The sequence below is a fragment of the Saccopteryx bilineata genome, chromosome 2, assembly GCF_036850765.1.
Source record: "Saccopteryx bilineata isolate mSacBil1 chromosome 2, mSacBil1_pri_phased_curated, whole genome shotgun sequence".
NCBI classification, from domain to species: domain Eukaryota; kingdom Metazoa; phylum Chordata; class Mammalia; order Chiroptera; family Emballonuridae; genus Saccopteryx; species Saccopteryx bilineata.
The window spans coordinates 377722234-377739087 of record NC_089491.1 but is presented as its reverse complement, the minus strand read 5'-3'; the positions used below and the strand labels follow the sequence as shown (position 1 = coordinate 377739087).

Genomic DNA, 16854 nt, shown 5'->3' with positions numbered 1-16854 from the left:
GAAGTGACTTTGTATTAGAGACTTCCTGTTTTGTATATTGGATTAAGGGTTTGGATTTCTACACTATAAAATGGGGATAGAGCGGGAGCTTGTGCTCTTGGTTCCTGAGATTAGCATGAGAGAGCAGAGGGAGCAGAGCAGAAAGCAGAAAGAGGCCATGAGGCCAGGAGAAGCAGCCAAGATGGCAGAGTATTGAGTGAGAGGCCAGTTTGTGCAGTTTGACGCTGGAGAAGGAAGGAGATGGGGAACTGAGGAGAATAAGGCTAGTGAGCTAGAAACCTTTGATTCTAGGAAACTCGGATAAGTCAGTGGCTTTGTGAGCACTGAATGTGAGTGGGTTTTAGAGCCCAGTGTATGTTTTTACTTGCCCGCCTGGTGCAAGCTAGGATTAAAGACTATGGCCCACCAGTTTGTGGCTCCGTTGTTTCTTTACCGACTGTCCGAATCCAATGCGAACCTGCATGGGCCAGGCTGCTCTGATAGTGGCCCTGGCTGCTGGCTTTACAGCAATCAATGAACAACCAAGGTGTCACAACGAAAAACTAATGATTGATGCTTCTCATCTCTCTCCGTTCCTGTCTGTCTGTCTCTATCTATCCCTCTCTCTGACTCTCTCTCTGTTCCTGTAATTAAAAACAAAAACAAAACAAAACAAAAAAAACATTTTATTCATTGAAACAATAATACACTATAATGATAAATGCATAATAAAAACATAATATTTTATATTGTAATTATGCTTACATGCCTATTAATTTCTTTCTTTTTTTTTTTACAGGGACCAAGAGAGAGTCAGAGAGAGGGATAGACAGGGACAGACAGACAGGAACGAAGAGAGATGAGAAGCACCAATCATCAGCTTTTCATTGTGACACCTTAGTTGTTCATTGATTGCTTTCTCATATGTGCCTTGACCACGGGCTTTCAGTAGACCGAGTAACCCCTTGCTCAAGCCAGCAACCTTGGGCTCAAGCTGGTGAGCTTTTTTTTTTTTCCTCAAGCCAGATGAGCCCGCGCTCAAGCTGATGAGCTCAGGGACTCGAAATTGGGTCCCCCGCATCCCAGTTCAACGCTCTATCTACTGCGCCACCATCTGGTCAGACGCCTATTAATTTCTAATAATAATTGTAAGGGAAAAGTACTCATTTAGATAATATTATTGAATGAATTGAATGAATATTTTTTGTCAATGTATCATCTTGTAACAATATATTGGAAATATCTGAACAAGAAATATCCTTCATAATGAATTTTATGGCAAGTGCTGCAGGTAGAATATCAACATTCGATCTCAATTTCTCACTTGTCCAAAAATCATTAGCAATTGAAAAATCTCTTTCAACTGCTGCATTAGTTCCAGGGCAGCACGATGTAAATTGAACAAGAATAAATAAATTTTTACATGGAATATGTTCATTTTTGAAATGACTGAATATTTCCACTCATCTTTTATCAATTTTGATGTGTTCATTTTCCCACTGTATTAATTTTTCAGAATTTAAATATACTGAAGTTTGGTCAGGCTACCTTCAATCTTTTGAATCATTTTGTGAAAAATAGATGCTTGATTATGTACAAAATACATTAATATCTCAGATATTTTATTATTGAAAAACGATCCCAGGAATTTAGGACATTTGTCTAAACTTAAAAAAAAAATGATCTGACCAGGCGGTGGTGCAGTGGATAGAGCGTTGGACTGGGAGGCGGAGGACCCAGGTTCGAGACCCTGAGGTCGCCAGCTTGAGCGTGGGCTCATCTGGTTTGAGCAAAGATCATCAGCTTGGACCCAAGGTCACTGGCGTGAGCAAGGGGTTACTCGGTCTGCTGTAGCCCCACGGACAGGGCACATATGAGAAAGCAGTAAATGAACAACCAAGGTGTCGCAACAAAGAACTGATGATTGATGCTTCTCATCTCTCTCCCTTCCTGTCTGTCTGTCCCTATCTGTCTCTCTCTCAGTCTCTCTCTGTCTCAGTCACAAAAAATGTCACACAAAAAAATATGAATGGAGAGGCTCAAATAATTGTAGAACACGCTCCATAGCAGGTGTTAGAGCAAGCCATCTAACTTTTGAATATCATAAAAGTCTTTTGTATTCAACATTTGCTTCTTTACAAAGTTGTTTTCAAGTAGCAACACGAACGGTAAAACAACTAAAATGCAAATAAATTGTAGTTATTATTACTTGTACATCAATGGGCATGGCACATGATGCTGTGTTGATTGCATTTGACAAAATATGTGCATTACAACCTATTTCTAGTATTTTCTTTTGGAGTAACTGTTGTAATTTTACATACACATTATTCACCCCTTTGCGGCTTCACCCACCAAAATTTGTATTTGTATTATCAGCCGTTAGTGCAACAACTTTGGATTTCAAATTGTTTTCATTCATTACTCTGTATAGATGGTTTGACAAAATTTCAGAAGTTTCTCCCTTAATGGATTCTAAATTTAAATTTTTTACTTGAGCCTGACCAGGCGGTGGTGCAGTGGGTAGAGCGTCAGACTGGGATATGAAGGACCCAGGTTCGAGACCCCGAGGTCGTCAGCTTGAGCGCAGGCTCATCTGGCTTAAGCAAGGGATTACTCGGTCTACTGTAGCCCCACGGTCGAGGCACATATGAGAAAGCAATCAATGAACAACTAAGGTGTCGCAACGAAAAAAACTGATGATTGATGCTTCTCATTTCCCTTCGTTCCTATCTGTCTGTCCCTATCTATCCCTCTCTCTGACTCTCTCTCTCTCTGTCTCTGTAAAAAAAAAAAAAAAAATTTTTTTACTTGAATGCCCTTGGTAACATTAAAATATCTTACTATTATTGGATACAATTAATTTCATTATGATTTAATGCATCAGATAAAATCATTACAAATGCTGCAGTTTCCAAGTCCTCTGTAAGTATTTTGTCACAGTAATTTTTAAATACTGATTTCAAAATAGCCTCGCTTTTTGTCCTGGCACATGAAAATTTTGCATTATGAAACTTTTTCAATAATTTAGTTGTACAATCCATACTACGAAAACTTTGTGAATTACGGTATGAAATGCAAAAGTTCTCTCCATTGCAACCAACTATTTTTCATCTTCAGGATAACTTGAAGTTTTAAAAAAACTTGTTACTTTACAACTGGAAGCTAATGCATCTAATGATTGCTTATGTTTGTTGGTGGTCAAGTATTTTGTTATCGCTGCTCTGCCCCCAACTGCAATACAAAATTCTCCGCTGCAAATATTGCAGAAAACAATGCTATCTTTCTTTGATATGAGAAATGGAAATTCCTTTTTCAATTTATCGTTGAAATAGCATTTTCTCTTTTTTGATTCTTCCATCCTTTAAATGAACTTTAAAATTAAAAATAAAATATAGAGGTACAAAAACGATGCAAGCACATTAGGAACTGAAAACATTACATCATGGTAGGTGAATTTTCCGAAGCAAAATTAACAAAACTAAATATCAAACAAAACCACTAATTTGGTGTGATATTCAGGTGTATTTACCATTTTCTAATAAAAAAACATCTGTTTTATGCAACTATTTAAAGATTTTATTTATTCAATTTTCAGAGAGGAGAGAGAGAGAGAGAGAAGGAGGAGGAACAGGAAGAATGAACTTCCCATATATGCCTTGACCAGGCAAGTCCAGGGTTTCGAACCGGCAACCTCAGTGTTCCAGATTGACACTTTATCCCACTGCGCCACCACAGGTCAGGCTTATGCAACTATTTAATCAAAATGCATTATTAATAGATATGATTTGAGGTTAGATTTCCACTTTAAAACTCGAATTTTGTGAAAATACCTGTAAATAAAATTATATATACATATTTGGACATTATTAAATAGATAATGAATTAATGTGAATTGAAAAAATGTGAATTGTGCTTACCTGTCTATGATTGAATATTCACTGAGAAAGAAATAATTGTGAGTCTACAATGTTGTATGTGCCATGTCATGTTTCAATAAGAAGTACACAAAGCCATTTGTGCGCTCGGCATATTGAGCGCTTTCTCAAGGTCACCCGTGTGGAGCGCATGTGTCTCATAATCACATCTGGCCACACTGTACTGATCCTTGACGAATAATCATGTCAAATACAAACACGTCACATCACACTCAATACATCAACTCGGCATCAATTGAATATGGACATTTACAGAATAGTCTTCCAATATCAAAAAGGAGGACACATAGAGGACACCTTTTTTTTTTTTTTTTTTTACAGGGACAGAGAAAGAGTCAGAGAGAGAGGGATAGATAGGGACAGACAGGAACGGAGAGAGATGAGAAACATCAATCATCAATTTTTCATGGCGACACCTTAGTTGTTCATTGATTGTTTTCTCATATGTGCCTTGACTGTGGGCCTTCAGCAGACCGAGTGACCCCTTGCTGGAGCCAGTGACCTTGGGTCCAAGCTGGTGAGCTTTTTGCTCAAACCAGATGAGCCCGCGCTCAAGCTGGCGACCTCAGGGCCTCTAATCTGGGTCCTTCTGTATCCCAGTTTGGTGCTCTATCCACTGCGCCACCGCCTGGTCAGGCAAGAGGACACTTTTTAAAACTTTTTATTTATTTATTCATTTTAGAGGGGGGGAGAGAGAAAGAAAAAGAAAGGGGGGAGAAGCAAGAAGCATCAACTCCCATATATGCCTTGACCAGGCAAGCCCGGGGTTTTGAACCTGCAACCTCAGCGTTCCAGGTCCACACTCTATCCACTGCGCCACCACAGGTCAGGCAAGAGAACACTTTTTTGAGGGAAGACAGAATTTACAAAAGAAGGACTGTCCTCCCTAAAGGAGGACGATTGGTTACCTTATTATTACAAATAATACTGCAGTGAACATATGGATGCATATGTCTTTTCAATTTACAGTGTTTTGGGTTTCAGATAAATACCAGAAGTAGAGTTGCAAGGTCCTTTTTATGTCTCTTGTTATAACCTTCAATTCTATTTTGTCTGGTATAAGTAGTACTACCCTAGCCTTTATTGTTGTTTCCATTTTCATAAAACAGCTTCCTCCTTCAGTTCGCTCCAGTCTGTGTGCATCTTTCCATCCGAAGTGAGTCTCTTGTAGACAGCATATGTAAGGGTTTTGTTTTGTTATCCATTCAGCCACTATATGTCCTTTGAATAGAGCATATAATCCATTTGCATTTAAAGTAATTGTTGATAGATATGTATTTATTACTGTTTTATTATATTTTTTTCTTCTTCTTCAAGAAGACCCTTTAATATTTCTTTTTTTATTATTTTTTTACAGGAATAGAGAGAGAGTCAGAGAGAGGGATAGATAGGGACAGACAGACAGGAACGGAGAGAGATGAGAAACATCAATCATCAGTTTTTCGTTGGGACACCGTAGTTGTTCATTGATTGCTTTCTCATATGTGCCATGACCATGGGCCTTCAGCAGACTGAGTAACTCCCCACTCGAGCCAGTGACCTTGGGTCCATGCTAGTGAGCTTTTTGCTCAAGCCAGATGAGCCCGCGCTCAAGCTGGCAACCCAGGGGTCTTGAACCTGGGTCCTTCCACATCCCAGTCCGACGCTCTATCCACTGTGCCACCGCCTGGTCAGGCTAAAATTTTTTTTTTTTAACATTTCTTTTAATACCAGTTTGATGGTGATAAACTTTTAGCTTTTTCTTGTCTGAGAAGCCCTTTATCTGTCCTTTGATTCTGAATGATAGCTTTACAGAATAGAATGATTGCTTTTCATCACTATAAATATTTTGTGTCAATCTCTTCTGGCCTGCAAAGTTTCTGTTGAGAAAGCAGCTGACTGTTTTATGGGTTCTTCTTGTAGGTAACTAACTGGTTTTTTCACTCTGCTTGCCAGGTGACAGGTTTGATCAACAAGGGAACTTACATAAGAGGCTTGCCTTGGGCAACAGCAAAATGAGTAGATCTTCACATCCACCAAACAGAATCTTTTCTTTTTTTGTTTTTTGTTCTTTTTTATTTTTTATTCATTTTAGAAAGGAGAGAGAGAGGGAGAGAGAGAGAAGGGGGGAGGAGCAGGAAGCATCAACTCCCATATGTGCCTTGACCAGGCAAGCCCAAGGTTTCGAACCGGCGACCTCAGCATTTCCAGGTCAACGCTTTATCCACTGCGCCACCACAGGTCAGGCCTCTTTTTTTTTTTTTTAATTAATTTATTTTTTACAGAGACAGAGAGTGAGTCAGAGAGAGGGATAGACAGGGACAGACAGACAGGAACGAAGAGAGATGAGAAGCATCAATCATTAGTTTTTCATTGCACGTTGCAACATCTTAGTTCAGGGGTCCCCAAACTACGGCCCGCGGGCCACATGCGGCCCCCTGAGGCCATTTATTCGGCCCCTGCCGCACTTCCGGAAGGGGCACCTCTTTCATTGGTGGTCAGTGAGAGGAGCACATTGACCATCTCATTAGCCAAAAGCAGGCCCATAGTTCCCATTGAAGTACTGGTCAGTTTATTGACTTAAATTTACTTGTTCTTTATTTTAAATATTGTATTTGTTCCCGTTTTGTTTTTTTACTTTAAAATAAGATATGTGCAGTGTGCATAGGGATTTGTTCATAGTTTTTTTTTTATAGTCCGGCCCTCCAACTGTCTGAGGGACAGTGAACTGGCCCCCTGTGTAAAAAGTTTGGGGACCCCTGCCTTAGTTGTTCATTGATTGCTTTCTCATATGTGCCTTGACCGTGGGCCTTCAGCAGACCGAGTAACTCCTTGCTGGAGCCAGTGACCTTGGGCTCAAGCTGGTGAGATTTTGCTCAAATCAGATGAGCCCACGCTCAAGCTGGCGACGTCAGGGTCTCGAACCTGGGTCCTCTGCATTCCAGTCTGACGCTCTATCCACTGCGCCACCGCCTGGTCAGGCACCCACCAAACAGAATCTTAAAGTTTGTATGAAGGTTTTAACTGGGGTCAGCAATGTATACTGTCCAGATGGTCTCAACAACACCTTCCTTTAATGCTGTGTCTTTGGAATGGCTACCAATTTGAGAATGGCAGGCTAGAAGATATATTCCACGAACAGGACATGTGAGTGTAAGAATGAGACAGCATTCGAACACTAGGTGTGCAAGCTTTATTAGAGGAGAAAGACCTGCTGGGGCGCTTCTCCGAAAGAAGGGCACCAGTACAAACTAGTGGAACTAATTTATAGGGTTAAAAGGAGGGTCTCGAGCAGGTGGGTGTTGAGTCAAAAGTCCTGGTATATCCGGAATGCTCCTCCTTGGGATGGTCTTACTAGCTTCTCGGAACTCCTTTATCTCAGGGATGATAGTTCAGCAAACAAGGGTGAGGTCTGGCAGATAAGCAGAACATCAAAAGGGTAGTTTGTAAGTCACGTATCTACCAGCGAGGGGCCCAGGTTCAACTTGAGATTCAACAAGCTATCCTCTGATTACCTCACTCCACACCTGGCTTGCCATAAACTCAAGGGAAAAGTTAGTGGTGTCATTTGCTTAAGAATAAGAATTAAACTATGGCCTGACTTGTGGTGGCACAGTGGATAGAGCGTTGACCTGAAACACTGAGGTCACCGGTTTGGAGCCCTGCACTTGTCCATTCAAAGCACATATGTATTAGAGTTGATGCTTCCTGCTCCTCTCCCCTTTCTCTCTCTCTCTCTCTCTCTCTCTCTCTCTCTCTCTCTCTCCTCTCTAAAATGAATAAATTTAAAAAATTTTAGCCTGACCAGGTGGTAGCGCAGAGGATAGAGCGTCGGACTGGGATGCCGAAGACCCAGGTTCGAGACCCCAAGGTCGCCAGCTTGAGTGCGGGCTCATCTGGTTTGAGCAAAAGCTCACCAGCTTGAGCACAAGGTCGCTGGCTCGAGCAAGGGGTTACTTGGTCTGCTGAAGGCCCGTGGTCAAGGCACATATTAGAAAGCAATCAATGAACAACTAAGTTGTTGCAACGTGCAAAGAAAAACTAATGATTGATGCTTCTCATTGTTAATCCAAATTCGGAGGGACCCGAAATATGGAAGACAGGAGCGAGGTCTGTCGTTTACACATCAAAGCTTTATTGTCTAGCTTGGCCAAACTGCGGGGAACTCTGACAGAAATCTGATGGAGAGCGCGCCGGCCCTTTGTTCTACTTAGTTTTTATAGTTTTGTAAGTGGGAAGTACAGAGCAAAAATTGCAATTAGGAGCCCCTTACAGCTATTGGTTATAGTCATATGTCCTTTAACATGATACGACCACGTTCAATTTGCAAACCATACATCATTTTGGAGAAAACAAAATTTACAAGCCAACACAATGGTAGAAAGATGTCTCTTTACATATTAAAGGCATTCCTATATTATCTAGTGTTTATCTGCTATCTCTCTGTCCAGAGTCACACACGCATTTACATAGGACTCATTGCTATAAGAAAAGGTTTATTTTGGCTTTTCTCTTCCTGCACCTGGCTAGCCATTCACCCCTTTCCCCACAGGTGTGGTGGAATGTCTGGGAATCCATGTTTTCCTCCCCTTGCATTAACAATACAATGCCAAGGGCCATCCTGGTTATGCCAATCACACAGTACAGAGACTATTCTCACAATTTCTCTGCACACCTTAATCCAAATTAATAAAATGTTCTCCAAGCCTCCTAAAATATTAATATTAATTCTATAGCCTTTGGTACTTTACAACACCTGCGGGTGAAATGGCTCAGTGGCTCCTCACTCATCTCTCCATTCCTGTCTGTCTGTCCCTGTCTATCCCTCTCTCTGACTGTCTCTGTAAAAAAATTTTAAAAAAATTAGCCCTGGCCAGTTGGCTCAGCGGTAGAGTGCGGGGGGACCCGGGTTCGATTCCCGGCCAGGGCACATAGGAGAAGCGCCCATTTGCTTCTCCACCCCCCCCTTCCTCTCTGTCTCTCTCTTCCCCTCCCGCAGCCAAGGCTCCATTGGAGCAAAGATGGCCCGGGCGCTGGGGATGGCTCCTTGGCCTCTGCCCCAGGCGCTAGAGTGGCTCTGGTCGCGGCAGAGCGATGCCCTGGAGGGGCAGAGCATTGCCCCCTGGTGGGCAGAGCGTAGCCCCTGGTGGGCGTGCCGGGTGGATCCCAGTTGGGCGCATGCGGGAGTCTGTCTGAGTGTCTCTCCCTGTTTCCAGCTTCAGAAAAATACAAAAATAATAATAATAATAATAATTAAAAAAATAATTAAACTATGGCTGTGCTGGGATGGGCTTTCAAGGAAGGAAGGTCTTAAGCAGATTATGTTAGGATCTCAAAGAGCCATGAAGATTGTTCAAGTTCTTACATGTTATATCCTCTTCAAGAAAGACTCTTCCACAGCTCTATGTTGTTTTTGTGTGGCTATTTTTTTTTTTTTTTTGAGAGAAAGCGAGGCAGGAATATATGTTTAGTGTTTCAGAGAGACAGAGTGGGGAGAGGAGGAAAAGGGAAGCATTCACTTGTTTCACTCAGTTGTGAATCTGGGTGTGTCCTGACCGCAGATTGAACCCACAAACACAACCTTGTCATTTTGGGAGGACGCTCTTACCTGACTGAACTAACTGGCTAGGGCCACTTTTGGGTGGCTTTTCCTTCTCTGATTAAATGTCACTTCCTCAAAGTGGCCTCTTTTAAATCAGGTCAGATTCCTTTTTTCTGTTGTCCCAGCACTTTCTGGATATGGTCCTGGTCAGAGTTTATAATTGTATATTAATGTGTGCATATGTTTGTTTACTTCTTGTTTTCCACATTCCCTGAAAAGCGATACCACTTCTGTTTTACTCTCCACCATATCCCTAGCATAAGGTCTGGCTCATAGTTGATATTCAAAAACTATTTGCTAGAGAAAGAAAGAATGAATTTTATTATACTATTTGATGCTGAAGGAGGAGAAACTGTGGTAGGGTACCAAAGAATTGCAAAAATTAATATTAGTATTTTAGGAGGAAAAGTCAGGCTTCTTGCCCCATCCTTCCACCCGGCACGCCCACCAGGGGCTATGCTCTGCCCACCAGGGGGCAATGTTCTGCCCCTCCGGGGCGTCGCTCTGTGGAGACCAGAGCCACTCTAGCGCCTGGGGCAGAGGCCAAGGAACCATCCCCAGCACCCGGGCCATCTTTGCTCCAATGGAGCCTTGGCTGCGGGAGGGGAAGAGAGAGACAGAGAGGAAGGAGAGGGGGAGGGGTGGAGAAGCAGATGGGCGCCTCTCCTGTGTGCCCTGGCCAGGAATCCAACCCGGGTCCCCCGCACGCCAGGCTGATGCTCTACCGCTGAGCCAACCGGCCAGGGCATCTTTAGAGAACGAAGGGAGAAAGATATGGGAGTTTCATAACTTACAAGGATGACTTGGTTTAACTATAGTTCTCTGAAAGGATAAAGGTTATCTGAAGAATTTCCTTTCCCTTTCAATAAGAGACAAAATTTCCATACCCTACACTGATTTTAACTCTTCCTCCCTTCCTGGAATCCTGAGAGTAACATATACCTCTAAGCAAAGGAGGGGAGATAGACACTAAAAGATTTGTGAAAGTCTTTGATATGTAAAATGACATCACTATTGTGTTACCTTGAAAGTTTTAATGTCTTTTATAGATCCTCTAGACCAGTGGTAGTCAACCTGGTCCCTACGCCCAGTAGTGGGCGTTCCAGCTTTCATGGAGGTGGTAGCGGAGCAACCAAAGTATAAATAAAAAGATAGATTTAACTACAGTAAGTTGTTTAATAAAGATTTATTCTGAAAACTTAGCGAAAATTTAACATAAAGCACTTGGTAAGTAATAATTATTATATGCTTTAACTTGCTGTACCTCTGCTTTATAAATTTTATAAAGTAAAGTTACTTCCCTACTTTATAAATCACCATGACTGTGGAACCAATGGGCGGTTAGAAAATTTTACTACTAACAGAGATACAAAAGTGGGCGGTAGGTATAAAAAGGTTGACTACCCCTGCTCTAGACAAATGTTATAAGCTTGTTAATGATTTTGTCATGCTCCCCCAACCTGTATGTGGTCAAGGGTATATAACCAGCCTCAGGGTTATATTCCACACTGCACGATTTGGGTCAGCTACACCCCGTGTATGTCATATGCAGCTGACATATGTTTTGGTTGCTTCTGTTGGGGACATGCTGCTCCACCTGCTGAATAAATCCTATTTCCTTCATCAAGTTGTCTGGGCATTTTTGTCCTCCTTTGATTCCTGCAATAATGCTCAGAACAATCTCGAGCCTTCGGTCTTGCACTCGTCTCATTTCCACTGAAGGAAAGTGAAACCCAAGATACCTGTGAGAGGACACAGAGGGATTGGCGCCAGGTCTGTTGGATCTAAAGCCTCACACCTGCTCTGTATCAGGCAGTATAGTATACTGTAAAGCCAGTGGCCAGGGCTGCCATCACAGCAGCCTGGCCCATGCAGGTTCGCATTGGATTCGGACAGTCGGTAAAGAAACAACGGAGCCACAAACTGATGGGCTGTCGTCTTTAATCCTAGCTTGCACCCGGCAGGCAAGTAAAAAACACACACTGGGCTCCAAAACCCACTCACATTCAGTGCTCACAAAGCTACTGACTTATCCGAGATTCCTAGAATCAAAGGTTTCTAGCTCACCAGACTTATTCACCTCTGTTCCCCATCTCCTTCCTTCTCCCTGCACAAACTCTGCACAAACTGGCTTCTCACTCAACACTCTGCCATCTTGACTGTTTCTCCTGGCCACATGGCCTCTTTATGCTCTCCTCTCTGCTCTCTCCTCTAATGATAATCTCAGGAACCAAGAGAGCAAGCTCCTGTTCTGCCCCTATTTTATAGTGTAGAAATCCAAACCTTTAATCCAATATACAAAATAGGGAAGTCTCTAATACAAAGTCACTTATATGAGGCATAATGGGATTGTACCACCCCACATCAAAAAGGGTGGGAAAGGCTTAATCCTAAAACCAAGCCCCAGGCTACAAGGATTCTGCCTGCCCACAGCCTGCCCCCAACACACATTAATATCACCTGGGCGACAGCCTCCACGTGGGCAGCGCCATCTTTAACAAAGTGAGCATAATACATTTTATCTGCCCAACATATGCTGCCTGCGTGTAGTGACCATCCTGGTTAGTGAGTGTGTTGGGCAGATAAAATATATTATGCTCACTTTGTTAAAGATGGCACTGCCCATGTGGAAGCCTGTTGCCCAGGTGATGGTATTGGTTGCCCTTCTTGCTTGGGATGGGTGTGATTATATTAATGTGTGTTGGGGGTGGGCTGTGGGCAGGCAGAATCTGTTGGGCAGATAAAATGTATTATGCTCACTTTGTTAAATATTACGCTGCCCACGAGGAGGCCGTCGCCCAGGTGATATTAATGTGTGTTGGGGTGGGCTAAAGGCAGGCAGAATCCTTGTAGCCTGGGGCTTGGTTTTGGGATTAAGCCTGTCCTACCCCTTTTTGATGTAGGGCGGTACAATCCAATCATGCCTCAGAGAAGTGACTTTGTATTAGAGACTTCCCTATTTTGTATATTGGATTAAGAGTTTGGATTTCTACACTATAAAATAGGGGTAGAACGGGAGCTTGCGCTCTTGGTTCCTGAGATGATTAGCATGAGAGAGCAGAGGAGAGCAGAGGCCACGTGGAGTAGGCCAGGAGAAGCAGCCAAGATGGCAGAGTGCTGAGAGAGAAGCCAGTTTGGGCAGAGTTTGTATCTGGGATAAGGAAGGAGATGGGGAACTGAGGAGAATAAGGCTGGTGAGCTAGAAACCTTTGATTCTAGGAAACTCGGATAAGTCAGTGGCTTTGTGAGCACTGAATGTGATTGGGTTTTGGAGCCCAGTGTGTGTTTTTACTTGCCCGCCGGGTGCAAGCTAGAATTAAAGACTATGGCCCATCAGTTTGTGGCTCCGTTGTTTCTTTACCGACTGTCCGAATCCAATGTGGACCTGCATGTGAATGGCCACGATGGCGGCTTCTGGCCTTACAGAATCCTTGTAGCCTGCAGCTTGGTTTTGGAACTAAGTCTTTCCCATTCTTTTTTTTTTTTCTTTTTTTTTTTAATATGGAACGCTTCACGAATTTGTGTGTCATCCTTGCACAGGGGCCATGCTAATCTTCTCTGTATCGTTCCAATTTTAGTATATGTGCTGCTGAAGCGAGCACTCCCATCCTTTTTGATGTGGGGTGGTGCACTCTCATGAGGAATCCCATTATGCCTCAGATAAGTGACTTTGTATCAGAGACTTCCTTGTTTGTATATTGAATTAAAGGTTTTGGTTTTTACACTATAAAGTGGGGCAGACCAGGAGCTTGCTCTCTCTCGGTTCCTGAGATTAGCATTAGAGGAGAGAGCAGAGAAAGAAGAGCAGAGAAAGTCCACGTGGAAGGAATGAGAAGCAGCCAAGATGGCGGAGTGCTGAAGGAGAAGCCAGTTTGTGCAGTTTGTGCAGGGAGAAGGAGATGGGGAACAGAGGTGAATAAGGCTAGTGAGCTAGAAAACTTTGGTTCTAAGAAACTCAGATAAGTCAGTAGCTTTGTGAGCACTGAATGAGTGGGTTTTGGAGTCCAGTGTGTGTTTTTACTTGCCCGCCCAGTGCAAACTAGGATAAAGATGATGGCCCACCAGTTCTTGGCTCCGTTGTTTCATTACCATCTGTCCAAATCTAATGTGAACCTGCGTGGGCCAGGCAGCTGTGATGGTGGCCACGGCTACTGCCTTTACAGAGTGTAAAGCCAGCGGGCAAGAAATACACACAGTGGGAAAACACTTCCCTTTCCATTCAGGGCTCCCAAAGCCACTGACTTATCCGAGTTTCCTAGAATCAAAGTTTTCTACCTCACCAGCCTTATTCACCTCTGTTCCCCATTTCTTTCTCTCTGCACAACTGGCTTCTCCTTCAGCATGCCACCATCTCGGCTGATTCTCCTCTCCTCCACGTAGCCTTTCTCTGCTCTCCTTTCTCTGCTCTCCCTCTAATGCAAATCTCAGGAACCAAGAGCCAGCAAGCTCCAGGTCTGCCCAATTTTATAGTGTAGAAATCAAAACCTTTGATCCAATATACAGACAGGGAAGTCTCTGACACAAAGTCACTTATCTGAGGCATAACGGGATTCCTCATGAGAGTGCACCACCCCACATCATGCAATCAGTCAAGGGTGTGGGGAAAAGCTTAGTCTTCAAACTAAGCCTTAGGCTATACTCACTCTGCCTGCTTACGGCCTGTCCCCCACACCTAAACTATAAGCAAGCAAACATATATCATATTTAAAAACTTATTTGACCAACAGTGAGTATGAAAGAGACGCAGAAGAGACAGAAAATCAGGAAGAACAAGGGTCAAGTCTGGAACAATGAAGGACGAAAGTCAAAGGTGTTACCCAGGGTGTGCACCCTGGCAGTCAAGAAGTGCGTCATTGCTATAGACCAAGGCAAAAGGAGCACAGACTTTGAGAGGTCACAAATTTCTTCTCAATTGTCTTCTAAATTGTCTGGATGCCTTCAAGAAGCAGTATAGCAGGGGTCCCCAAACTACGGCCCGTGGGCCGCATGCAGCCCCCTGAGGCCATTTATCCGGCCCCCACCGCACTTCTGGAAGGGGCACCTCTTTCATTGGTGGTCAGTGAGAGGAGCATAGTTCCCATTGAAATACTGGTCAGTTTGTTGATTTAAATTTACTTGTTCTGCCTGACCAGGCGGTGGCGCAGTGGATAGAGCGTCAGACTGGGATGCGGAAGGACCCAGGTTCGAGACCCCCGGGGTTGCCAGCTTGAGCACAGGCTCATCTGGCTTGAGCATAAAGCTCACTAGCATGGACCCAAGGTCACTGGCTCAAGCAGGGGGCTGCTCAGTCTGCTGAAGGCCCACGGTCATGGCACATATGAGAAAGCAATCAATGAACAACTAAAGTGTCGCAACGAAAAACTGATGATTGATGCTTCTCATCTCTCTCCGTTCCTGTCTGTCTGTCCCTATCTATCCCTCTATCTGACTCTCTCTCTGTCCCTGTAAATAAATAAATAAACAAATAAATTTAAATTTACTTGTTCTTTATTTTAAATATTGTATTTGTTCCCGTTTTGTTTTTTTACTTTAAAATAAGATATGTGCAGTGTGCATAGGGATTTGTTCATAGTTTTTTTTATAGTCTGGCCCTCCAATGGTCTGAAGGACAGTGAACTGGCCCCCTGTGTAAAAAGTTTGGGGACCCCTACAGTATAGTATACTTGTTAAAAGATGAACTCCAGGCACTGGCCAGTTGGCTCAGTGGTAGAGCGTCAGACTGGCGTGCGGAAGTCCCGGGTTCGATTCCCGGCCAGGGCACACAGGAGAAGCGCCCATCTGCTTCTTTACCCCTTCCCTTCTCCTTCCTCTCTGTCTCTCTCTTCCCCTCCCGCAGCCAAAGCTCCATTGGAGCACAGTCGGCCCGGGCGCAGAGGATGGCTCCATGGCCTCTGCCTCAGGTGCTAGAATGGCTCTGGTTGCAACAGAGCAATACCCCAGATAGGCAGAGCATCGCCCCTAGTGGGCCTGCCGGGTGGATCCCGGTCGGGCCCATGCAGGAGTCTGTCTGTCTCCCCATTTCCAACTTCAGAAAAATACAAAAAAAAAAAGAAAGGAATGCAAAACTTAACAAATTCATGCCAGAACCTGCTGAATTTACCAAATCTTACTAAGAATGAATATATATATATAGATAACTTTTTTGTCATTTTATTTATTTATTTATTTATTTATTTATTTATTTATTTTTTATTTTTCTGAAGCTGGAAACGGGGAGAGACAGTCAGACAGACTCCCGCATGCGCCCGATCGGGATCCACCCGGCACGCCCACCAGGGGCGATGCTGTGCCCACCAGGGGGCAATGCTCTGCCCCTCCGGGGCGTCGCTCTGCCACGACCAGAGCCACTCTAGCGCCTGGGGCAGAGGCCAAGGAGCCATCCCCAGCGCCCGGGCCATCTTTGCTCCAATGGAGCCTTGGCTGCGGGAGGGGAAGAGAGAGACAGAGAGGAAGGAGGGGGGGAGGGGGGGAGAAGCAAATGGGAGCGTCTCCTATGTGCCCTGGCCAGGAATTGAACCCGGGTCCCCCGCATGCCAGGCCGACGCTCTACCTCTGAGCCAACCAGCCAGGGCCTTTTTTTATTTTTTAACCCCTCTTTTTTACGAATTCTAAAAAGCATAACTCAAAAAATGTAACATAAAAATGTTTTTTTTTTTGTATTTTTCTGAAGCTGGAAACGGGGAGAGACAGTCAGACAGACTCCCGCATGCGCCCGACTGGGATCCACCCGGCATGCCCACCAGGGGCGATGCTTTGCCCACCAGGGGGTGATGCTCTGCCCCTCCGGGGTGTCACTCTGCCGCAACCAGAGCCACTCTAGCGCCTGGGGCAGAGGCCAAGGAGCCATCCCCAGTGCCCGGGCCATCTTTGCTCCAAAGGAGCCTTGGCTGCGGGAGGGGAAGAGAGAGACAGAGAGGAAGGAGGAGAGGGGGGTGGAGAAGCAAATGGGTGCTTCTCCTATGTGCCCTGGCTGGGAATCGAACCTGGGTCCCCCACACACCAGGCCGATGCTCTACCGCTGAGCCAACCAGCCAGGGCCTGGACTTTTTTTAAAATATCTATTTTTATTCTATATATTTTCTTCATTTCTTTTTGTATTATTAGGGCTTCTTAAAAATGTTCTACTTTTTTTTTTTTACAGAGACAGAGAGAGAGTCAGAGAGAGGGATAGACAGGGACACACAGACAGAAATGGAGAGATGAGAAGCATCAATCATTAGTTTTTCGTTGCACATTGTAACACCTTAGTTGTTCATTGATTGCTTTCTCATATGTGCCTTGACCGCGAGCCTTCAGCAGACTGAGTAACCCCTTACTTGAGCCAGCGACCTTGGGTCCAAGCTGGTGAGCTTTGCT

The 16854-nt window shown here is 44.1% G+C and overlaps 1 non-coding gene across 1 annotated transcript; it reads right to left on the bottom strand.

The window, feature by feature from the left end:
* Window positions 1–12993: 12993 nt before the first annotated feature.
* LOC136327877 (U6 spliceosomal RNA) lies at window positions 12994–13100 on the bottom strand. Its single transcript, XR_010729937.1, has one exon. It is a non-coding gene; the product is annotated as a U6 spliceosomal RNA (small nuclear RNA).
* Window positions 13101–16854: the final 3754 nt, after the last annotated feature.